Source organism: Balaenoptera physalus (assembly GCF_965194825.1).
Source record: "Balaenoptera physalus genome assembly, chromosome: 11".
Taxonomy (NCBI): domain Eukaryota; kingdom Metazoa; phylum Chordata; class Mammalia; order Artiodactyla; family Balaenopteridae; genus Balaenoptera; species Balaenoptera physalus.
Window position 1 is genome coordinate 41,073,895 of NC_138896.1, and position 22,098 is coordinate 41,095,992.

A 22,098-nucleotide genomic window follows, 5' to 3' on the forward strand; every position below is an offset into this window, starting at 1 on the left:
CGAGACCCTGGGACGTTACCATCCTCTCGCTCCCCATTTTCCTGCAATATCTTTACAAAGAAAGAGAAGTAAGGTGGCCTTCTCTCTCTCCCCACTTTTCCTTTGATTGCAAAAATGTAGTCCACTTAGTTTTCAGGGCAGACCCCTCTTGCCCACCTGCTTATATCCTTCTCAAGTGTCCTATACAAATAAATCCACTTCTTACCTATCACTTTGTCCCTCACCGAATTCTTTCAGTGCCAAGACATAAAGAACCTGAGCTCTGTTAAGTCCTGAGATGAGTTGTGTGGTTTCATTACCGCGTAACAACTCCAGACCTTAGTGATTTAAAACAATAATTGTAGGGGCTTCCCTGGTGGCGCAGTGGTTAAGACTCTGCGCTCCCAATGCAGGGGGCCTGGGTTTGATCCCTTGTCAAGGAACTAGATCCCACCTGCATGCTGCAACTAAGAGTTCACATGCCACAACTGAGGAGCCCACGTGCCGCAACTAAAGACCCGATGCAACCAAAAAAAAAAGTCTAAAAAAATAAATAAATAAAACGATAAATGTAGATAATTTCTCACAACAAATGGTCAACTGAGCAGTTTTGTTGATTTAGATTGAGCTCACTAATGAATCTTCAGTTAGTCAACGGGTCTAGCTGATGGCTGGCTGGTAGTATGACTTCTAGACAACTGGACTCTCTTCCATGTGTCTTTCTCACATCCCCCCAGCAACCAAGACATGTCCTCAAGCAAGACTGAGCATGTTCTTGAAGCAACTGCGGAAAAGTAAGAGAGGAAATGCAAACACGAAAGCACTTGTTTAATCTTCTGCAGGCCTCCAGCCTGCTAACATCCTATTTGCCGACACCAAGTACCTGGCCAAGTCAGATGTAAGGGGTAGGGAAATGGGCTCTACATCCTTTTTTGTTTTTTTTGGACCGCACTGCGTGGCATGCGGGATCTTAGTTCCCCAATCAGGGATGGAATCCGTGCCTCCTGCAGTGGCAGCACGGAGTCTTAACCACTGGACCGCCAGGGAAGTCCCCTCTACGTCTTTTTTGAGAGGTATTATAAAGTCACAGGGCAAAGAATGTGGATACAGATAGAGGTCAAAAATTGGGATCACGAATGCAATCAATCTTATCACAAATTATTGACTGATTTATTGGCTAATTTTTCTTTTCTTTGAGAAACTAGATTGCTCTAAACCGATTTGATTTAAATATCAATCAAATAAGTATATTTTCTTCTTAAAACGTTTTTCTTAGGATCTTAACAATCTTTTAATCCAAAAACACAAGTATACACACTATTTCTATTTTTAAAAGCAGTCAGACTTCCCTGGTGGCACAGTGGTTAAGAATCTGCCTGCCAATGCAGGGGACACGTCTTCGATCCCTGGTCCAGGAAGATCCCACATGTCGAGGAGCAACTAAGCCCATGCACCACAACTACTGAAGCCCACATGCCCTAGAGCCCAAGTACCGCAACTACTGAGCCCACATGCCGCACCTACTGAAACCATATGCCACAACAAGAGAAGCCACCGCAACGAGAAGCCGCACACCACAACGAAGAGAACACCCCACTTGCGGCAACTAGAGAAAGCCTGCACGCAGCAATGAAGACCCAATGCAGCCAAAAAAATAAATGAAAAATTAAAAATATATATATATTAAAAAAAATTTGGCTAAAAAAAGAAAAAGCAGCCAAGGGACTTCACTGGTGGTCCACTGCGTAAGACTCGGCGCTCCCAATGCAGAGGGCCTGGGTTCGATCCCTAGTCGGGGAAGTAGATCCCACAGGCATGCCGCAATGAAGATCCATGTGCTACACGTGCCACAGTGAAGACGTGCAGAGCCAAAATAAATAAATAAATAAATCTGTTTTAAAAATTAAAAAAAAAAAAAAAGCAGTCAATCATCTCAAAACCCAACTGTGGGGCTTCCCTGGTGGTGCAGTGGTTAGGAATCTGCCTGCCAATGCAAGGGACACGGGACGATCCCACATGCCACAGAGCAACTAAGCCCGTGCGCCATAACTACTGAGCCTGAGCTCTAGAGCCTGCACGCCACAACTACTGAGCCCACGTGCCACAACTACTGAAGCCTGCGTGCCTAGAGCCCGTGTTCTGCAACAAGAGAAGCCACAACAATGAGAAGCCCGCGCACCGCAATGAAGAGTAGCCCCTGCTCACCGCAACTAGAGAAAGCCCGCGCACAGCAATGAAGACCCAACACAGCCAAAAAATTAATTAATTAATTAATAAAAAAAAAAAAACCCAACTGTGGACAGTGGAGAGATCACAGTAAGGAGAGGTGTGCCTCCCTGGTGAAAGACATTTTTCTTCCCTTTTAGAAAACTGCTTCCCAAATATGCACACGCACCCCTGCCTTCCATTTGGAGAAAGAAGAGACCCTGGAATTTCTCAACATTTATCTGAGTTTTGGGGAAAGGTTGTGACACGAGGAAAGGAGAAAGGAAGAAATGAATATGTGTTGAGGTATTATGCTTATGACAGACATCTCAATTTGGCTGTACAGCTCTCTAAGATAGAAATTATTATGCCCATTTTATGGACGAAGCAAAAAAGTATAGGTAAAAGAAAAAAGTATACTAAAGAAGGAGAACATAATAGTATCAAGTAATAGTTGCATCATTCACTCTATCTTAAGTATTCATTTTTTCCTTGCATAGATAAATAATATAAAGTAGTAAATATACTGTGTTAGTTTTCTTTAAATCTAAGTTTACAGTTAGAAGGTAATTATCTGACCTTTCTCTAGTTGTAGGGGTAAATCAGGAAGATGGTTGTAGAATTATGGCAAGAAAAATATGAACAGAACGTATTTTATTCTATCACCTTGGGAAGAAAAATAGAAATGACTAAATAAAAACAACCCATAATGTTACTTCATTTATGCAATGGTTAGGGAAAAGATTTTGGAAGGTTGAGATAGTCTCTGTGTGTTTGTTTGTTTTTTTAAAATTCCTAATTATACTGTCCACTGAAGTGAGGACATTTTTTTTTTTTTAATTTATTTATTTATGGCTGTGTTGGGTCTTCGTTTCTGTGCGAGGGCTTTCTCTAGTTGCGGCAAGTGGGGGCCACTCTTCATCGTGGTGCGCGGGCCTCTCACTATCGCGGCCTCTTCTGTTGCGGAGCACAGGCTCCAGACACGCAGGCTCAGTAATTGTGGCTCACGGGCCTAGCTGCTCTGCGGCATGTGGGATCCTCCCAGACCAGGGCTCGAACCCATGTCCCCTGCATTGGCAGGCAGATTCTCAACCACTGCGCCACCAGGGAAGCCCTGTGTGTTTGTTTTCTAATGTGTCTATAAGTTTTAAGAGAATTTGACATATTAGAGAATCTGACAAATTAATCTTGTGATTTCTTTTTTTGTTGTTTTTTGCTTGTCAAACTCCTGACTTTTTTTTTTTTTTAATATTTATTTATTTATTTGGCTGCGCCGGGTCTTAGTTGCAGCATGCAGGATCTTTTAGTTGAGGCATGTGGAATCTAGTTCCCTGACCAGGGATCAAACCTGCACCCCCTGCATTGGGAGTGCAGAGTCTTAACCACTGGACCACCAGGGAAGTCGCTGACTTTTTTTTTTTTAACATCTTTATTGGAGTATACTTGCTTTACAATGGTGTGTTAGTTTCTGCTGTATAACAAAGTGAATCAGCTATACATATACATACATCCCCACATCTCCTCCCTCTTGCGTCTCCCTCCCACCCTCCCTATCCCACCCCTCTAGGTGGTCACAAAGCACTAAGCTGATCTCCCTGTGCTATGCAGCTGCTTCCCACTAGCTATCTATTTTACGTTTGGTAGTGTATATATGTCCATGCCACTCTCTCACTTCGTCCCAGATTACCCTTCCCCCTCCCCGTGTCCTCAAGTCCATTCGTTACATCTGCGGCTTTATTCCTGTCCTGCCCCTAGGTTCATCAGAACCTTTTTTTTTTTTTTAGATTCCATATATATGTGTTAGCATACAGTATCTTCCTCTGACTTATTTCACTCTGTGTGACAGACTCTAGGTCCATCTACCTCACTATAAATAGTTCAATTTCGTTTCTTTTTATGGCTGAGTAATATTCCATTGTATATACATGCCACATCTTCTCTATCCATTCATCTGTTGATGGACACTTAGGTTGCTTCCACGTCCTGGCTATCTTTTTTTTTTTTTTTTTTGGCTGCGTTGGGTATTCGTTGTTGTGCATGGGCTTTCTCTATTTGCGGCGAGCAGGGGCTACTCTTTGCCGCGGTGCACGGGCTTCTCACTGCAGTGGCTTCTCTTGTTGTGGAGCACCAGTTCTAGGTGCACGGTCTTCAGTAGTTGTGGCGCATGGGCTCAGTAGCTGTGGTGTGCGGGCTCAGTAGTTGTGACTCACGGGCTTAGCTGCTCCGCGGCATGTGGGATCTTCCCAGACCAGGGCTCAAACCCGTGTCCCCTGCATTGACAGCCAGATGCTTAACCACTGCGCCACCAGAGAAGCCCCATCTTTTCTTTTTTTAATTTTATTTTATATTGGAATATAGTTGATTAACAATATTGTGTTAGTTTCAGGTGTACAACAAAGTGATTCAATTATACATATACATGTATCTATTCTTTTTCAAATTCTTTTTCCATTTAAGTTATTACAGAATATTGAGCAGAGTTCCCTGTGCTATACAGTAGGTCCTTATTAGTTATCTATTTTAAATATAGCAGTGTGTACATGTCAATTCCAAACTCCCAGTCTATCCCTCCCCCCCACCCTAATCTTGTGATTTCGAATTGAATTGTGTAATTTATTATAGACTTGTGATTTGAAGCTTGAAAAGTATAAGATAATTTGATTACACTTGTAAATGGTATGGATATCTTGAAGACAACTTGATTTGCCACATTTAGAAGCTTGAATTATTAGGTTTAGGAGAGTTATTTACATGCTTAAGAAGATTTTTTTCTTGTTTGACTTGTAAATCTGTCTATGAGGCATCTGAAGTGCTTGAAAAAAAGCAAGTATATTAAATTTGTAAATGTAGTTTAAATATTTAAGAGAATTTAATTAACTAACTTTGTAAATGGCATGAGTAATGTTCAAGCAAATCTAATATGGCAAACCCATGGGCTAACTGAACATTAATCAAGGAACAAGTTATTGCTCTTATTTTTATACAAAAAATACAAGATTTCTAAACAGAACATTAAAGTTAAGTAAGTTAAACTTAAGAAAATTTGTTTGTAAATTTACAACTTTAATTAATTGAAAATTAAATATAAACAACTGCAAATAGTCTTTTCTCCTCTCAGATGTGTCCCTAGGTTATATGCCTCCTTGGCAGCCGACTACCTTCATCTCACAGTGTTGTCCTTCCCCGATCTGTGATAGCCCTCGTTACTGGGAACTCTTTCACTGGGCCCTGTTTTTTATGGTTAGTTAACTTTTATAAGAATGCACGGGGGGCTTTCCTGGTGGCGCAGTGGTTGAGAATCTGCCTGTTAATGCAGGGGACACGGGTTCGAGCCCTGGTCTGGGAGGATCCCACATGCCGCGGAGCAACTGGGCCCGTGAGCCACAATTACTGAGCCTGTGCGTCTGGAGCCTGTGCTCCGCAACAAGAGAGGCCGCGATAGTGAGAGGCCCGCGCACCGCGATGAAGAGTGGCCCCCGCTTGCCACAACTGGAGAAAGCCTGCGCACAGAAACGAAGACCCAACACAGCCAAAAATAAATAAATAAATAAACAAATGTGGGGTTTAAAAAAAAAAAAGAATGCACGGGGACTTCCCTGGTGGCGCAGTGGTTAGGAATCCGCCGACTAATGCAGGGGACATGGGTTCGATCTCTGGTCCAGGAAGATCCCATGTGCCGCGGAGCAACTAAGCCTGCGCGCCACAACTACTGAGCCCGCGTGCCACTACTGAAGCCCGCGGCCTAGTGCTTGTGCTCCGCAGCAAGAGAAGCCACCGTAATGAGAAGCCCCCGCACCGCAACGAAGAGTAGCCCCTCCTCGCCGCAACTAGAAAGAAAAAAGCGTGTGTGCATCAACGAAGACCCAACGCAGCCAACAATAAATTTTTAAAAATTAAAAAAAAAAAAAAAAAAGAATTTTGAGAGTAGGACTCACGTGAAGGGTTTAGCAAGTACCTGGCATGGAGTAAACCCTCAATAAATGTTAGCTGTCCCTCCCACCCCCGTCATCTCTATATTCCACAGCATCCAAAAGCCTCAAGGAATACTCATTGAATATCCTTTCACTTGATCCAGTATTTTCTAGGACTTTGGCTTAAAAAAAAAATCTAAATAGAAAAAGTACTTTATGGTCAAAAATGCTCATCTGTGACAAAATTTCAAAGAGCTAAATATTAGGAAAGTTTATTTCAACAGTAGGGAAGTTGTTGAGCAATTTTATTTATGATTTTATACACCACCTTGTTTCAAAAAAGAATTTAAGATGGCTTACAGAGGCCTAAACCAAAGAACAAGATAAAATACGTTTAAAACAAACAAGAAATATAAGGCAAAGGGATGGAAAACAAAGATAGCAAAGTGGGAGGGTGCCAAGAGTAGGGTTAGCAATACAAAAAATACACGTGCTTAAGTCATATATCCTTGACCGGAAAGATTTGCTTTAAGCTTTCTAGCAGCCAACACCACTCAAATTCAAAACTCGAAGGGTCCATAGGCCAAAAACTAACAAACTGCTCTAAAAAGTTAAACTCCTCTGGAAAGCGAGATCATAAGAAGGTCCTCCTTTGATTAGAGGGGGGCTGTGTAATGAACCAGCACCATCCTCAAGAGCTGTTTGGAGAGAAAACACAAGGACGAGCTTCAGCACTTCCCAGAGGATAGGCAAAGACACAACTTCCATTCTAAGGAAGGCCGGTATTCCCAGGCACAATCCAGGTGATTTGACATCGAACGAGTAAATAAAGGATGATAATCCAGTTAATGGACTATTACAATGCGCACCACAGTACGGGGGTGGGGAGAGGAGTGCTTCCGTGAAAGAATTAAGTGGAAAAACTGGAGATGACAAAAACACAAAAATATCAAACTATGTGTAGAAAATCATCAGAGTAAAATTCACTAAAATGTTAACTCGTTATTTCCGTATATTAGGAGTACCATTGCTTTTTTTTCCCTATTTATTATTAATTTTTAGATGTCCAATAGGAAATACAGTGGGTAAAAGTATCTTGAAAGATGACTCACATAAAATCTGAACAGTGATTAGGCTAAGCCTCGAAGCAGTGTCCCCGCGTATCCTAACCCCGGGCCGCAGGTTTACGGTAAAAGCCTGACCCGGGGTACCCAGGCGTCCCAGGGAGCCGCCCACAGAGACGCAGGGTCCTCCGCACAGCCTAGAGAGGACCGGAAGTCGGCTGGGGGCGGGGTCTGAGGCTCCTTCAGACTCGAGGTCCGCTGGCTCGTCGTTTTGCCGCTAGAAGGGAATTGGTCGAAATCGCGCTGTGGAGGGCGGACTAGCTGCACTCTATCCACCTGTGCTCCCCTTGACCTCAACTTGCCATGCCGCCAGCGCCCGAGGTGACAGTGGGTGCGGGTCCCAAGCCCCTGGCGGGGGTCGACGCCGGCTGTGCATCGCCCCGTGCTTGGGGTCGTCGGGGCTCTGCCCCCCGACCGCCTTTTCTCAGGCCCGTCCATCCCCCACTTCTCTTGACGTAGCAGGTGATAGGATGACCCCGGCCATAGTGGACAAACCTTCAGTTCCAAGAGCCGGTGACCTTGGAGGATGTGGACGTGGGCTTCAGATATGAAGAGTGGAAGCGCCTGGACCCTCCTCGGAAGGCTCTCTACGCGGACGGAATGCTAAAGAATTATGGAATTGCTATCGCCCCGAGTAAGGACTTTCCTGCGACCCAGAGTCGGTCTGACTGGAAGGCTTAACTGCACTTTGTTTCTAACTGGGTCTTCCTCTGCACTCCCCCTCTCGTGTGTTGTGAAACGTTTCAGGGACTGGAGAGCTTCCAGAATTTGTCCAAGTAGACCTGTGAGTTCAAGTTTCTTTTTTTTTTTTTTTTTGGCCACGTGTGTACGTAGCTTGCGGGATCTTAGTTTCCCGACCAGGGATCGAACCTGTGCCTAACCTCTGGAAGCGCAGAGTCCTAACCCCAGGATCGCCAGGGAAGTCCCCTGAGCTCAAGTTTCTAATTTTTTTGTTTGTATTTGTTTTTGTTTATGGTTTTTTTAGTATTTGTTTTTTTAGTCAGTATTTATTTTTTCTTTGCATTATTTATTTTTGATGTGGACCATTTTTAACATCTTTATTGAATTTGTTACAATATTGCTTCTTTTTTTATGTTTTGGCTTTTTGGCCACGAGGCATGTGGGATCTTAGCTCCCCAACCAGGGATCGAACCCTCACCCCCTGCATTGGAAGGCGAAGTCTTAACCACTGGACCACCAGGGAAGTCCCTGCATTACTTATTTTTAGGTCAGGCAAAAGGCTTGGAATTTGCCTGTGTCCCTTATTGGTATGGCACTCTTCTGGTGAGAGTGCTGCTGGGTGGAGCCGTGCAGTTCCTGGTCCCCACCACCACCACCACCCCCCCCCCCCCGCCCCACCATGGACAGAGAGAGAGCCCAGAGGTGCTCCTGGGCCCTGAGGAAAGATATTTCTACTCGTAGACTCATGTCGCCCGATTCTTATCTGTTAAAAGTGTGCAGTTTTTCAGCATTCTCAGTTACTGCCTTTCTCATTTTCAGCATTCTCAGTTACTGCCTTTCTCATACCTGGAGTTCTCTATAAGCAGGATCCCAGGCCTGGGACCAACTGGTAGGTTTCTAGGGTGGCTGCCCACTGCTATTGTCTTTCATGTCATCCCAGACACACAAAAAAGATGTGCTCACCAGGACCACACTGCTTTCCAGGCCTCAGAATATTCTGACCCCAGAGGCAGCGTATTTCTCTGACTTCCCCAAATATAAGAAATGAGTCCTGGGAATTCCCTGGCGGTCCACTGGTTAGGACTCAGTGCTTCCACTGCAGGAGGCAAGGGATCCCTGGTCCGGGAACTAAGAAGCTAAGATCCTGCATGCCACGTGGTGCAGCCAAAAAAAAGAAAAAAGAAATGAGTCCTTAGTTCCTTTTGTCACTGTAATCATGTAACAGAATGATTTAATTAGATTAAACTGGGGGGACATTAAGGTGGAGGACTCCTTTGCCAGCCCCTCATACTTTGTAGTTAGAAAAGGAGTCCCCGGGCTTCCCTGGTGGCACAGTGGTTAAGAATCTGCCTGCCTATGCAGGGGACACAGGTTCGAGCCCTGGTCCAGGAAGATCCCACATGCCACGGAGCAACTAAGCCTGTGTGCCACAACTACTGAGCCTGTGCTCTAGAGCCCGTGAGCCACAACTACTGAAGCCCGCGTGCCTAGAGCCCGTGCTCGGCAACAAGAGAAGCCACTGCAATGAGAAGCCTGCGCACCGCAACGAAGAGTAGTCCCCGCTCACTGCAACTAGAGAAAGCCCGCGCACAGCAACAAAGACCCAACACAGCCAATAATAAAAAAAAATGAGAAAAAAAAACGAAAAGGGGTCCCCTACCCCAAGTGTTGGAAAAAGTAAAGAATGGATAGAGTTGAACTCTGTCCTTGATATGAAAGTGGGGTGAAAAGAGATTCCCAGGATTAGCATCTAAAAAGGAAAACCGGAAATACAGTGGACCCTTGAACAACATGGGTTTGAACAGGTCCACTTACAAACTGATTTCTTTCCCTAAATATGTCCTGCAGTACTACTCTATCCTTAGTTGGTTGAATACACAGATGCGGAACCGTGGGTATGGCAGCCCCACTGTAAAGTTATAGGTGGATTTTTGACAACTCAGAGGATTGGCACCCCTAACCCTGTGTTCAAGGGTCAACCGTATAGACGAGGATTTACCTGCCCATTGTCTTTATTTCTGTAGTGACCAGCAGAAAACCTTTATCTTAGAAGCTTTTTTAGGTGAGAGTGGACTGCAAGAAAGCAGAAACCTGAGAAGTCTTCAGCTAGTCCTGGGGAGAAAGGAAAGAAGGAAGGAAATGAGTATCTAGAGCCTGAGGGAAGGAGCCAAGGGGCGGGGACAAAGAGGAGGACAGCTTAACTGGGGCCCCCAGCAGAGTTGTCCTGATACCCTGATTTCTTGAAATGCTGACCCTTTTCCTTGCCCATAAATAGGATTTGCAGTTTATAAACCTGAGGTGCTAAGCCATTTGGAAAAAGGGGAGACCTGTGTATCTGGGCTGGACAAAGAACCAGAGCCAGATGGGTGAGTGCAGGAAGGCCTTGGGACCACCGACCTGCCCTGCCTTCAACTTGTACTGATAATTACTCGTAAGTAATTCCAAAGGCTTGTGAGTTCCATTGTTAAGAATATAGGCTCCTCCTGGTTGATTTTACTATTGCCAGTGATTATCCAGCCTTTTTCTCTCTGGTCTCTTCTGGTTCACAGTTCCTGTGAAGGAAGGCTCAAGATGGTTATCTTTCCACCTTCATCAGGGCCCAATGGACTTAGGATTTCTAAATGAGCAGAGTGTAGCATTTACAGTTTTTATGTGCTCTATTTTTTTTTTTAATAAATTTATTTATTTATTTTTTGGCTGCGTTGGGTCTTCGTTGCTGTGCACGAGCTTTCTCTAGTTGCAACGAGTGGGGGCTACTCTTTGTTGTGGTGTGCAGGCTTCTCATTGCGGTGGCTTCTCTTTGTTCCGGAGCACAGGCTCCAGGCGCGTGGGCTGCAGTAGTTGTGGCATGCGGGCTCAGTAGTTGTGGCTCGTGGGCTCTAGAGCGCAGGCTCAGTAGTTGTGGCCCACGGGCTTAGCTGCTCTGCGGCATATGGTATCTTCCCGGACCAGGGCTTGAACCCGTGTCCCCTGCATTGGCAGGCGGATTCTTAACCACTGCACCACCAGGGAAGTCCCATGTGCTCTACTTAGAATTTGCATCTTCATCTTCCTTTGGAAATGGAAGCAGAGTAGAGAACAGGACTTGGATCTAGAACCCCCAAATTCTCAGAACCTTCGTGTTCAAATAAGCACCACTCTGAATCCAGTGGCCCCTATTCTGACATTGGACTGAGAAAAGGTGTCTGGGTGATGGTGATGGGACCTCCAACCCTCCTCCTCACCTGTGTCCTCTTGGTGAAGCCATAGGGAATTCTCATCCAGGGTAATGGGAAGAGGACTAGAAAGTTCTCTCAACAGGAATGGCTGTTTTGTCCTTTGAAGATGAAGACCTTCCCTGGCTGCTTGGAGGACCAAGAGCCCACACCTGTTCTAGGTTCTCCTGGTTGCTGAGGAATCGGGCCCTGGCCCTAGTGCAGCATTGATGCGCTCCCGACGATCGAGACAGCTTGGTCCTGCCTCTCCACAGGTTTCCTAAAGGCGAAAGGATAACTTCAACCACCAGACATTTAAACAGTTGGAGCTTTATTGCTGATAAGGTTAACCTAAACATTAAACTTAAACTGATTAGACTTCTGTTTAAAAACTAAATCCAGTAAAGTCATTGTTTTTATTCATTTTTGCCTCCATGGTCTTATGAGTAGAAGAGGTTGCTAATATATTTAAATAGTGCTACCAGGACTACAAATTATTAAGTAACCAATCAGAATTAGAGACTTTAAAAGTTAAAGGTCACTTTCGCAAGATGTAGTAACAATCTCTGAAGTCCAGGAGTCTTGAAAGACTCCTTAACAATAGCCTTAGGACTTCCCTGGTGGTGCAGTAGTTAAGAATCCGCCTGCCAATGCAGGGGACACGGGTTCAAGCCCTGGTTGGGGAAGATCCCACATGCCGTGGAGCAGCTAAGCCCGTGCACCACAACTACTGAAGCCCGTGCGCCTGGAGCCCATGCTCCACAACAAGAGAAGCCACCGCAATGAGAAGCCCACGCATCACAAGGAAGAGTAGCCTCTGGTCTTCGCTAGAGAAAGCCCGCATGCAGCAACGAAGACCCAACGCAGCCAAAAATAATAAATAAATAAATAAATTTATTTATTTTTTTAAAAAAGGAAAAGGGCTGAATAAGATAATTATCAAACAGAACATGGGGATGTAATGGAATCCCATTTTCCATCTGTCACATCTGGAGGATTCTTGTTAAGTAGAACACACATCACATTTAAGTCTCAGCTGATCCCAGCCAGTCACGTGGTCTTTAGGCCTGTAATCATAACCTCTTCTGTCACTGATGCACCAGTGGCTTTTGAGCCAGTGGCCGACCCGTAACCCCTGGGGTCTAGTGAGGAAAGGGGAGCAGAGGCTGGCTGGTGGGATGGCCCCTGACCCTGCTGAGTCCATGTAGAGCTTCTGCTCAGATCCCCATCGCCTTCCCAGGCTGGTATGGTATCAGGAATCTCAGGAGGGACCAGGGGGCTGAGAGACAGAGATCAGCTCATCTCTGCTGCCTTTTGTTTCGTCCAGGATGTCCAGAGAGGAAGACCCCAAACTCTTGTGTAGTAAGCACTTGAAATAGATCTTCTGAATTATTTACTTAGGACACAGTCGTTTTGATCTCAGGTGGCCTCAGCCTGCAGCAGCTTGAAGCAGGATTTCAGTTCCCAGCCAGAGACTGAAGTCAGGCCACGGCAGTGAGAGCGCTGAATCCTAGCCACTAGACCAGTGACCAGTGACAAGGCTCTGGCCCTTTGGCTTTGCAGAAATGAATTCCCACGAAGACAGAAAGTAGTGAAACAAGTAAAGTGTTTATTAGGAGGAAAAAGAGTACGTGTGGATAGACACACAGGCGGGGTCAGAGAGTCACACCCTCGTAGTAGTTTGAATCACTTATATGGGGCATTTCTTCCGGGTTTCCTTTGGCCATTCATCTTGCTTTGCCTGGTTCTGAGTCCGTATTTGATTTATCTAAGGGTCCTCCCATGTGTGCGCACACATCTCTTAGCCAAGGTGGATTCCAGCGAAGAGGCCTATGGGTAGCTTGACATCACCTACTATGGGGTGGCGCCCCCTCCCTTTTTGACCTTCAAGGAGCCTTTCTGTGCATGTGTAGTCAGGAAGGTCTCCTTGACCTTGAGAATGAGAAATATGTTCCCAGCCCTGGGCAGGGCTCAGCCCCTCCTCCTCTTCATCTTGGAGTATCTGTCCATAGGGTCAGACTCCAGATGTTCAGCCTGGGGCCCATTTACCTCCTGCCTCAGTTTGAAGAGATTTCTTCCTGCCACATAAATAGATAATTTTCAGGTGAAGAGCTGGAATTTACCCTAGACCTTAGGGACAACTTCCATTTTAGTAGGTGGCCGTATGTCCCAATTTGCTTGAGGCAATTCCAGTTAAGACCCAATGGCCTGGTGCGATTATTAATAGCATTCCCTTTCACTGTCTGAAGTAAGAGGTATTCCCATTGCAACAATAAATCATATAGTCCCTGGAATTCTAGGACAGATCACATTTCTCCAGTATCAGTTCCTACTCTAAATTTTCTCCCCAGTCATTCTTTCTGACTGGAACCAGTCAGACTATCTTGCCTCCTGGTCCCCTAAACTGTGCAACCCAGGAATCCTTTTTCCCCACAGGTTGGTCATGCAATTGGTTTCTGTTGTTGCTGTGGCCACTGATGTTATGTGAGGATGAAAAGTGTTCATTTGCTGTCTGCTTTCACAACAGCTCACTCAAAGTCTGAAAAATATTTGAAACCCAGTTGTAAACACCCTGAAGAAACTGGAGCATTGACTGGTGTGTCCTGTGCAAAAACCTGTAAAGTTCAGACCACTTTAAATTGTTCTTTTTTGTGAATAATGCACAAATTAGGGCAGCTCCAGGGTAGGTGTGGGCTGTTAGGCCAGTGCAGGGTTTTAAAATAAGTTGAATTATAACACAATATTGTAAATCAATTATATCTGAATTTAAAAATTAAATAAATAAAATAAGTTGAATTGAAGTACTTCTGGGGAGTCCCCCCTCTCCAGGGAGCCATAGCCCCCCACCCTTTGTCAGATTCCAGCTGCTTCTCTCATGTTTACCTTTCCTACCTGGTGCCAGTTTTGCCAGTTCAAAACTCACAAGACTTGTGAGTTTGTGAACTCAGCTCTAAGTTTCCTTTCCTGTCTTTGTTACCTGTTGTTCACGTTGGAACAGGAGGGAAAAGCGTGCTGACCTCTCAGGCTGGCTTGGCAAGTGGGGTCACCACAGGTGAGATAAACCTGGCCCCTTAGGCTCACACCCCCGTGTTTGCAAAACTATGCTATTTTCATTTCCGTGCTAATAGCTGACCTTCACTGAGCAACTCCCACCTGCCTGGGCCTGTTCTGAGGGTTTACCTGTCTTGGTAACCTTAAGGGGGAGGTGCTTTTATCCCTATTTTATAGGTGAAGAAACTGGTACAGAGAGGTTGATTAACTTGCCTAAGGTAATCTGAGTGATAATTTTTTAAAAACTCATTGCTTCTCATTTTCCAATTATAGTAGTAATTATTGTTCATGACAGAGAATGTGGAAAATACAGAAAAATAAAGACATAAATTTACAAAATTACAAAATAACATAAATCATCTCCAATTGCACCCTGAGACATAATCCCATGTTTAGTAAGGTTCTGCCAGGTTTTTTTTTTTCCCCTGAGTATATATATTTTTAAACATAGCTGGAATCATTTAGTACATCTGTTTTATAACCTGATTTTTAAAATGTCCTCAATTGTGAACATTTTCCCATGGCAGTATCTGCTCTTTTACGTCATGTTTTTTAATGCCTGCATCGTCTTCTACATATGTTCTATAATGAATTTTGTTCTTAACTGATTCCCTATTGTTGGACATTTATGTAACTTCCAAGCTGTTATAGTTAACCAGCATGCAGATTTACAACAAGAAATATATCTGGCAAGCCAACAAGACTATTTCTGCAAGTTGGTCACACATCTTTTCCCTCTAAGAAAGTATGTGGAAAATCAAACTATATCACAGAATTCAAAAAAGGGGCTTTGATCTTAATAAGTGGGGTCTGCAAGCTAGGTGGTAGCCTGTTAAAACCTGTTTGGATAAGAATGTCTGCGTTGCAGTCTTCCGAGTTACATCAAAGACCATGCATGTCAGGGTCTCCTTATCCACACCTATATTGACCAGTACATGGGTTTTTCTTCCTGCCACATAAGTAGATAGTTTTCAGGTGAAAAGCTGGCATTTACCCAAGGATTCTGCATTTCTAACAAAGTATCACACTTCAAAGACTTTACAGAGCTTTCTGCAAGCTCTGTCCAGTGACTTCTGTTTCCCTTTCATTGGCCAGAACTGTATCCTGGAACCAGCCCTGGTGCAGGAAAGGCTGGGAGACATGGTCTTTTTAGCTGAGCACTTTGTCACCCTGAATACAATGTGTCTCTGTTAGTAGGAAAGAAGAGAATGGTGTTAGTAGGTGACTCTGATCACATTGGAAACTTTTTAAAAAATCTGTCCCATTAATAGTTACAGTTCATTTTTGGTAGAAGTGTGATTTCCACAGCCTCCCTGTATAGAAATGTTTTCCCAAGGATGTTTTCTGTGAAACCAAAATAACTGTAATATTATGAAGTGATGGACCTTGTCATTCTTCCTGGCTACAAATTCTCTCTCCTATAGTTTCCCATTCTGATTTGTGAAATAAGTGGTTTTTGGGAAGGGCTGAGATGAGCTCAGAGACACCAGCTCTCCTGCATGCCTTTGCTTATAAAGTACTCACCTTTTGCATTCAGCCTGTGTGCTGTTTTAACTCCAGATACAAAGATCTAATATCCTGTAGATCTATCACTATGTCAAAATAAAGAGCTAAAAAATCCCCAAGATCCTGATCCAACTGTATGAAATATTTTTGAGATATTCTGGGTCATCAGACCTAGCAGGTGAAACAAGAATGGCAGAATGTTTATGGCTGCAGTTTACTCTTTCTACTTTCGTGAATCTTAAAAATTTTCCATGCAAAAAGCTTTTTAAGAAAGTTTTTAAAAATTGAAAGATATCCAGAACATATAAAGTACTCCTACAATTCAACAACAGCAAAAAACTCCATTAAAAAATGGGCAAAGGACTTGAATAGACATTTCTCTAAAAGAAGTTACGCAAATAACTAATAAGCACATGAAAAGAAGCTCAACATCACTAATCATTAGGGGAATGCAAATCAAAACCACAATGAGGGGCTTCCCTGGCGGCGCAGTGGTTGAGAGTCTGCCTGCTAATGCAGGGGACACGGGTTCGAGCCCTGGTCTGGGAAGATCCCACATGCCGCGGAGCGACTAGGCCCGTGAGCCACAACTACTGAGCCTGTGCGTCTGGAGCCTGTGCTCCGCAAGAAGAGAGGCCAAAATAGTGAGAGGCCCGCGCACCGCGATGAAGAGTGGCCCCCACTTGCCGCAACTAGAGAAAGCCCTCGCACAGAAATGAAGACCCAACACAGCCAAAAATAAATTAATAAAAATAAATTAAAAGAAAAATCACAGTTCGAGTACTTTAAAAAAAAAAAAAAAACCACAATGAGATACCACTTAACATCCATTAGGATGGCTAATTATGAAAAAAACAGAAAATAACAAGTGTTGGTGAGGCTATGGAGAAATTGGAACCTTGTGCATTGCTGGTGCAGCTGCTATGGAAAATGTTATGGCAGTTCCTCTAAAAATTAAAGATAGAACTACCATATGATCCAGCAATTCCACTTCTTGGTATATACCCAAAAGAACTGAAAACTTCAGTAGATATTTACACATCCATATTCATAGCAGCATTATTCACAATGGCCAAAAGGTGGAAGCAACCCAGGTATTCAGTGGATGACTGGATAAACAATGTGGTATATATCGATATATGTATATTGTGATATATATATAGATATATAGATATATAGATATCACATTGTGTGTGTGTATACATATATATATATATATATATATATATATATATATATATACTGTACGTATATATATGTACACACACAATGGAATGTTACTTGGGCTTAAAATGAAGGAAATTCTGCCACATGCTACAACATGGATGAACTTTGAGGACATTATGCTCATGAAATAAGACAATCACAAAAGGACAAATTCTGCTTGATTCCACTTATATGAGGTACCTAGAGGAATCAAGTTTTTAGAGACAGAAAGTAGAATGGTGGTTGCCAGGGCCTATGAGGAAAGAGGGATGAGGAGTTAAGTTTAGTGAGTATGGAGTTTCAGTTTGGGAAGATGAAACAAGTTCTACAAGAGATGGATGGTGGTGATGGTTCCCTAGCAGGGTGCATTTACCTAACGCCACTGAACTGTACACTTAAAAATTATTAAAGTGGTATATTTTATGTTACACACATTTTGCCACAACTTTTTTAAAAAGAGTGATTGCTGGTTGGGTTCATCCATGAGAAAGTCTTGTTCGGGATTGTTCTTTTGGCCTGGATGCATTGGAGCAAAGCCATAGCCAATTACAGCCCTCATGTAGCATGAGTGACAAATCAATCTCTGCTATTGTTTAAAAAATGAATACACTTTATGTTTATATTTTACCATAATAAAAATTTTTGAAAGAAAACTTTTTTTGATTATGAAAGTAATACAGGTTCTTTATGTTAAAAAAAATGTGGAAAGCGAATACCTCTCTCAATCCTTTCTTTCAAGAGTTTAGAATAAATTTGTCCAGATTTTATGTATGAATATATGTTTTAAAAAGGATCAAGCTGAACCTTGTTCCACTTACAGCAACTTCCTGCATCATGAAGACATCTCCAAGTCTTTCTATATAGATCTACTTTACAGTGCGTGGTATTTCACTATGTACAATAGATATGCCGTATCTTTTTGGCCAGTGGATATTTATCATTTATGATACTTTTAATTGTTTACTTGTTTAGCAGCCCAAGTTAAGATGGTTAGGGTGGACTTCCCTGGTGGTCCAGTGGTTAAGACGCCACGCTCCCAATGCAGGGGGTCCAGGTTCAATCCCTGGTCAGGGAACTAGATTCCCACATGCCTCAACTAAAGATCCTGTGTGCCGCAACTAAGACCCGGTGCAGCCAAAAAAAAAAAAAAAAAAAAAAATGGTTAGGGTACGTATGGGTAGATTTTAAAATTCTTAAAAGTGAAGCCTACCTGGCTTACTCTCCCACTTGAGAGAGGTGGGATGCATTATTACCCTTAGAGTCTGGTTTCTGAAGTGGATTTGGGTGCAGGTTTAGAACTGCAGGGCTGTGCACACTCCTCCCTTTGTAAATATTCCTGCCTTGTGTGTGTGGTCCCTCTCTGGTCATGGGAGTTGGTCAGGGCACAAAGCTGGGGGACTGCCGTTTTTTTTTTTTTTGGTCCAAATTCAAACTTTTGCTCTAGCTTCTGCCAGTTGTGACCCCAAAGTATCCACCCTCTGGTCATGGCCACTCCAGCCCTAGCACTTGGGTCTGGTAAGCCTGCTTCCGTTTGCTTCTTTCCCAAGACCTTGCCTTGCCACTCAAACAAGGTTTGCATTCCTTCCTGTGGTATAATAAATATATTTGGTCTTTGTCCCCAGTTCCTGGCACATAGTTCCCAAAACCCCTGAAATTCCCTGAATGATAGCAGTGTCTTTTGTTAGCCGTAAGGAGCCCCTTTTGAGCACACTGGAGTTTATGCTAATGAGGTGACTTAGGGTGGGGCCCTAGATGGCCTCAGGATGGGGCTGGACACCAGAAAGACCAAGTGATTGGAGGACTGGAACTTTCAGTCCCACCTTCCGACCTCTGGGAAGGGGGTGGTGCTGGATTTTAGGCTCTATTAAAAAACTCTTGGACAATGAGATTTGATGAGGTCTTCGGGGCTGGTGAACAGGAATGCACCCAGGGCTTCCCTGGTGGCACAGTGGTTAAGAATCCGCCTGCCAATGCAGGGGACACAGGTTCAAGACCTGGTCCGGGAAGAACTCACAAGCCGCAGAGCAGCTAAGCCTGTGTGCCACAACTACTGAGCCTGCACTCTAGAGCCCGCGAGCCACAACTACTGAAGCCCATGCACCTAGAGCCCATGCTCTGCAACAAGAGAAGCCACTGCAATGAGAAACCCGTCGAAGAGTAGCCCCCGCTCTTGGGAGCTCGCCGCAACTAGAGAAAGCCCAAGGAACGAAGACCCAAGGCAGCCAAAAAATTAAAAAAAAAAAAAAAAAGAATGTGCCCACATGCCAGGAGGGTGGCACAGCCTAGGTCCACACAGGGCAGAAGCGCTCTTCATCTGGCTGTTTACTCGTATCCTTTAATATCCTTTGTCATAAACTGGCCGGAGTGAGTACACTGTTTTCCTGAGTTCTGAGAACCACTCTAGCAAATTAACCCAACCTGAGAGGGGGTCGTGGAAACCTCTGGTTTAAAGCTGGTCAGTCAGACAACCAGATGACAGACAACCTGGACTTGAGATTGTGGGGGCGGTCTTCTGGGACCGAACCCTTGACCTGTGGGGTCCAACACTCCAGGTAGAGAGTGTCTGAAATGAAGTAAATTGTGGGGTGAGAATTGCTTGGTGTAGGAACACCCTACTCCACCCAATCCTCCCCCCACCACGCCCCCTCCCCTAAACGCACTTGGTGACCAGAAGTATTGAGAGTAGAGGAGGAAAGTGGAATTTTCCTCTTGCACTTCCTTTGCTCAGACATTTGCTGACCACACAGACATGACCACGCCCTTCCCTGCTGAAGAGTTTCCCTAGACTTGACCCCCGGCCTCTTGTTGGAGAGCTCTTCTTGCTCATCAGACATAAACACAAGACTCAAAGCCTCCCCCTTATCCTGCTGAATCTGTCTGTGCCCCTCAGGGATTATTCTCCTGATGAGGTAGAAATCACGTGCTCCAGGATCACCTTTGAGGATGAGTGACGCTGTGACCATACCCTTCACCCATGGGGACAGGCGTTGACCCCTCCGAGAGGAATCTCCATTAGGATGTGATGGGGAATTTGGGGAACGTGATCTGACTCAGTTCATTCCTTGCTAACCAAGTCATTGCTGCCACCCATGTGTTAGTGATGTGGTCTGAAGGTTTCCATTTAGTTGGTTTTAGTTTCTGACTCCTTGCAAGCTGTATGGTCCCTTTTGATGAAAAATGGGCTATTTCTGCTTCTCCTTAATAATAAGTTCTGATGTTTTCCTCACTGGAAATGGGCAGCTTTCCTGTGCTCTGAGTCTACCCTCACCTCCCTGGCACCTGGGTCATCTGCCTTTGCATTGAAGGCCCTGCCTGTGGGAGTTTTACTTCTGTCCTGAGATGGTCGTCCTGCCTGTCTGCACTTCCCAGCAAGCTCTCCAGTTGTGTCTCCAGCCATATCTGGTTCCCACTGACAGAAGGGCTAAGGCTGGTTTTGATCTATTATCTCCCCTTTCCTGTTTTCGGTGCTATGAACAGAATTTCACTCTTCCAACCTAATCTGATCATCCTCCTGGAACAAGGGAAGCATCCTGGGTACTACACCTGCAGGCAGATGAGGACAGAAGACTCACTCACAGGTGAGGGGGTGAGTCCGCTAGCCCCCCACCCCCCGCCTTGTTACAGCTCCTTCCCTTGCGCCATTTACAATGTTGAAGAACCTGAGGTGGAGCGCTGACTCAGATGAGTCCTCGTCTTCGCTTGGTCTCTAAGCCACTAGGTGAGAATCTGATGGACACCTCCACATTAACACCTCGCCGTGCATTCCCCTTGTCTGGGTGAGCCGCCTGCACAGAGGGGACAGTGGCCCAACGCCTGGTCGGTCTGCGTGTGGTGAAGATGCCAAGGACCTTCGGCCCTCAGCCGTTCCCCTTTACCTGCTGCTTTGTTTTCTCACCCCTTTCCGGCTGGGGCCCTACGTCCCTGTTTCTTCCCCAGTGTTTTGTCCTGTCTTTTGTTCCCTCCCTTTTATTCTCCACGTAGCACCAGTACACTCTTTGTCTGCTGGCTCTTGGAGGTTTCTGTTTTGGTCCCCTTCCCAGTCCTTACTGTTCAGGGTTGTGAAGATAAGTGCTGGATGCTGTCATTCTCTCTTTGTTGCACTTGATTATTCTGTTCTTCTCAGGTTAATTTTTGCTCAAGATGCGGATCAAGTCATGTGTTATTTGTCAGATGGTGAGAGCAGAACCAGGAATCAACTCTATAAGGCAGGGCCTTTCTGAGGATATGAAGTATGGAGAGAAGGCATTGTGAGGACTCCCAAAGGCTAGGCTCCAGAGATCTAATTTTGTAGAATCTCGTGGATCCCAAGAAACCACAAAAGATCTTAGAAGAAAGGATCCTGCAAGTATAGTGCGTGCAGTAAGGGATCCACCAGGAAGTCACAACTTGCTGCCTGGCAGAGAATCCTCGCTGGAGAAAGGTTTGCTCTCACCTGTTCCTGCAGCCTGGAGGACTTCCACTGGCAAAGAATCTCGTAGATGTAAGGTGTGTGAGAAAGCGCTGAGAAACAGACACATGTTCTCATACATCAGGGCGCTCACGCCAGAGGGAAACCCCACACTCGCAGCGGGTATGGGGAATTCTTCGAGTCTAGTGCTGTGACCGTCCCCTGCGGAGAGAAGGCCCAAGAGTGTGAGCAATGTGGCAGAATCATAGCCCTAGTCCCCAGCTTACACCACGTGGGTAGAAGTCTGAGTGCCAAGGGTGTGAAGAAAGGATCAGAATCACCACTCAAGCTCATCAGTGCTTCATAATAGAGAAAGCTCCATGGGTGTCACAAGCATGGAAGAACTTTCTGAGATGTGAGGCCCTTTCTTCCCATCGTTGAGCATACAGAATGGGAAGGAATACATCTGTAAGTAGTGCAGAGAGGCCTTTTCTCAGGAGGCCACTGTTACTGTCTGTTTGTTTTTTCAAAGATTTTTTTGATGTGGACCATTTTTAAAGTCTTTATCGAATGTGTTACAATATTGCTTCTGTTTTATGTTGTGTTTTTTGGCAGTGAGGCATGTGGAATCTTAGCTCCCCGATCAGGGATCAAACCTGCACCGCCTGCATTGGAAGGCGAAGTCTTAACCACTGGACGGCCAGGGAAGTCCCCAGGAGGCCACTGTTATTGTTGGTCAAACAGTCCACACTGGAGAGAAGCTGTATAGAACGTAAAGAATACAGGAGAGATTTCAGAGACGGGTCACACCTTATTACACACCAGAGTTCACATCCCAAGTAGGCCATGTGCAC

The 22,098-nt window shown here is 44.7% G+C and overlaps 1 protein-coding gene across 2 annotated transcripts in view; it reads right to left on the reverse strand.

Annotated features, from left to right (window-relative positions):
- Positions 1-6,383: 6,383 nt before the first annotated feature.
- The window catches only part of ZBTB9 (zinc finger and BTB domain containing 9), a 52,071-nt gene continuing 36,356 nt past the window's right edge, over positions 6,384-22,098 (reverse strand). Inside the window, exons 4-6 of one of the 2 annotated variants that reach the window (XR_014251256.1) lie at positions 21,290-21,466; positions 8,736-11,374; positions 6,384-8,704 (exon numbers count right to left, since the gene is read on the reverse strand). The gene's annotated coding sequence lies outside the window, so the exon portion shown is untranslated. The remainder of the gene's footprint in view (positions 8,705-8,735; positions 11,375-21,289; positions 21,467-22,098) is intronic. The other variant, XR_014251255.1, reaches the window with a different exon arrangement.